Below are 3,680 nucleotides of genomic sequence, written 5' to 3'. Positions count from 1 at the left end.
TATGTGTGCTGCTTATTTGGGGCTCGGGAGGAAGAGAATTTCCAAGGCCCTTTGGCCCGCTTGGAAAAGCACAGGAAAGGCTGATGCAGAAGGAATGGAAGTACTCTCCTAAATCCCACCATGAGGATGTTTGTTCCCTTTCAAGACAGGGTCTCTCTTGTAGCCCTGGCAGTAGACCAGGCTGGCCTCCAACTCAGGGTTCCTCCCGAGTGCTGGAATAGAAGGTGTGCACCACCACTTCCTGATAAATTGTGAGGGTTTGGTTTGGTTTTTGGTTGGTTTGTTTTTCAAGACAGGGTTTCTCTGTGTAGTTTTGGTGCCTGTCCTGGATCTCGCTCTGTAGCCCAGGCTGGCCTCGAACTCACAGAAATCTGCCTGGCTCTGCCTCCGGAGTGCTGGGATTAAAGGCGTGCGCCGCCGCCCTGCTTGGTTTTTGTTTCGTTTTGTTTTTTAATGTCCTGGTGATGGTAGTGGCTGTGGCGAACACCTTTAATTATAGGAGGCAGAGGCAGGTAGATTTCTCTAAGTTTGAGGTCAGCCTGGTTTACCGAGACAGCCAAGGCTATACAGAGAAACCCAGTTGCACTGTGAGATTCTGTTGCACTGTGAGACTGTTAATAAAATTAACCTTGAGTTGGGGGTGGAGCCAGTGACTAGTTGACAGGACCTAGCCAAGGAGAGGACAGAGGAGCCAGAAATGCAGATAGATGCACGGAAGTAGGGAGGGACTTGGAGTGGTTTGTTTTGGGGGCTTGGGACTGATGGAGAGACGCTCCCTTGCTAGGTCTCTGGCCAAAATGCAAGGTCAGCTGGTTGCTTCTTGGCTTCTCTGATCTAGCAGGTTTTCACCCCAACATCTGACTCCCGAGTCTTTATTGGTGAATAGAACAACTTGTTAAAAACAACAAAACCCATCTCTAAAACAAGAAGAAAGATGTGTGTGCATGTGTGTTTTACCTGCATATTTTGTCTGTGTGCCACATCTCCATTGTCTTTTGAAGCCAGAGAGTGTGTTGGATCCTCTGGAACTAGTTCCAGACTACTGTAGCTGCCATGTGGGTGCTGGGAACTGAACTGAGGTCCTCAGAAGAGCAACCAGTGCTGTCAGCCCCAGCCATCTCTCCAGCCCCATTGTTTAGATTTGTTTAAAAAATTACTTTGTTTTAGCCAGGGGGTGGTGGTGCACGCCTTTAGTCCCAGCACTTGGGAGGCAGAGGCAGGTGGATCTCGGTGAGTTTGAGGCCAGCCTGGTCTATAGAGTTCCAGGACAGGAACCAAAACTACAGAGAAACCCTATCTCAACAACAAAAAAATAATAATAGTTACTTTGTTTTGAGACAGTGTCTGTGTAATCCTGACTGGCTATTGTGTCTCTGCAGACAAGGCTCCAACTCACAGAGATTCTCCTGCCTCTGCCTCAGGAGTGCTGGGATGAAAGGCATGTGCCATAACATATACCCTTAAAAATTTCTTTTGGTTAAGGTTTGTTTTTTATGTGTGTGAGTGTTTTTACATATGTGTGTGTGCACCAAGTGTGTACCTGGTGCCCAAGGATCAGAAGAGGCTGTTGGATCCTCTGGACTGTAGTTAAAGATGGTTATGAGCCACCATGTGGGTGTTGGGAACCAAACCCAGGTCCTCTGAAAGAAGTGTTTTTGTTTGTTTTTTGAGACAGGGTTTCTCTGTGTAACTTTGGAGCCTGTTCTAGAACTCACTCTGTATCCCAGGCTGGCCTTGAACTCACAGAGATCCACCTGCCTCTGCATCATGAGTGCTGGGATTACAGGCGTGCACCACCACCGCCCGGCAGAACAAGTGTTCTTAACCATTGAGCCAGCCCTCCAGCTCTCCCTTCTCCCATTTTGATTTTTTTTTTTTTTTTTTACACACAGAGATCTGCCTGCCTTTACGCTGGAGTGCTGGGATTATAGACGTGTGCCACCACACCTAACCTTATAACTTAGGTTTTTAGAAAAAAGATGTCTGCCAAGTAGGGTAGCACATGAATTAATCCCAGCACTCGGAAGCAGAGTTGAAGACAGCGTGGTCTACAATAGTGAGTTACAGGGCAGCCAGGGCTGTGTAGTAAGATCTAGAGACGTGAATCCTTTTACAAGTGCTCACTGCATTTGCAGAAGACCCAAGTTCCATTTTCAGCCCACATAGGGCAGTGACTCACAGCTACCCATAACTCTAGCTCCAGGGAATCCAACTCCACCTGGCCTCCAATGACTCCTGCACTCATTAGTACATAGACACACACACACACACACACACACACACACACACACACACACTTTAAAAAACAGCCGGGCAGTGGTGGTGAATGCCTTTAGTCCTAGCACTAAAGGGATCTCTGAATTCGAGGCCAGCCTGGTCTACAGAGTTCCAGGACAGGGCTACCAAACAAACAACATCAAAACAAAACAAAACAAAACAGGAGTTACTGGGCTGGAGAGAGAGTTTGGGGTAAGAACTGTGGCTACTCTTACAGGAGACCTGGGTTCAGTTACCAAGCACCCACATGGTGATTGATAGCTATTATGAATTTAATGCCCTCTTCCGATCTCTGCAGGTACCAGGCACACACTTGGTACACATACGTACATGAAGCTGAGACACTGAAGTAAATCTATGAAATGGGTTGCTTGTTTTTCTTTTCCGTGTGTACACATGTCTCAGTGTGCTTGTGTTGCCCGGCTTTTACGTGAAGGCTGCCGATGGAACTCAAGTCCTCATGTTTGAGGGGTAGACACTACCAGCTGAGCCATCTCTCCAACTCTCCAGTTACAGCTTTGATTCCCTGTGTTACTTCAGGATGAGGAATTTAAGTAAACTGACTAGAACTCATCTTTGTCTTTGGTCTTTTAAAAATATTTTTCCTATTTTTTTTTTCAGATTTGTTCATGTGTATGAATGTTTTGCCTCCATATGTGTGTGTGTATGCATGTGTGGTGTCTGCAGAGGTCAGAAGAGGACGTTGCGTCCCCTGGAACTGGAATTATGAATGGTTATGAGCCACCATGTGCTAGGAACCAAACAAGTTCTCTAGAAGAACGCTGAGCGGCCATCTCTCCAGCCTTATAATGTTTGTTTTAAAATAAAACTTCCAGGCTGGAGAGATGGCTCAGCAGTTAAAAGCACTGGCTGCTCTTCCAGAGGGCCAGGGTTGATTCCCAGCACCCACATGGTGGCTCGCAACTGTCTGTAACCCCAGTTCCAGGGGATCTGACTCCCTCACAGACATACATGCAGGCAAAACACCAATGCACATAAAGTAAGAATAAATACATTCTAAAAAATAAATAAAAAGTTCAGGCTAGAGAATTGGCTCAGTGGTTAAGAGCGCTTGTTCTTGCCAAGCACCTGGATTCAATTTTCAGTCTCCTCATGGTGGCTCACAACCATCTGTTAACTCCAGTCCCAGGGGCTCCAACCCTCTCCTCAGACCTCAAAGGGCACCAGACATGCATGTGGTACATAGATATACATGCAGTACACAGATATACATGCAAGCAAAACACCCATACACATAAAAGAAAAATTAAATTACATTAAATTTTTTTTTTAAATAGAACTTTCATCAAGTTAATAAGTTTATCTAATTTGATAAGAGATCTTATTATACAGGAACATTTACTTTATAAAGCTGGTCATGGTGGCTTATCTATGTAATTCCA

The sequence above is a fragment of the Peromyscus leucopus genome, chromosome 8b (assembly GCF_004664715.2).
Source record: "Peromyscus leucopus breed LL Stock chromosome 8b, UCI_PerLeu_2.1, whole genome shotgun sequence".
NCBI classification, from domain to species: Eukaryota; Metazoa; Chordata; class Mammalia; order Rodentia; family Cricetidae; genus Peromyscus; species Peromyscus leucopus.
This window is presented reverse-complemented; position numbering follows the sequence as displayed.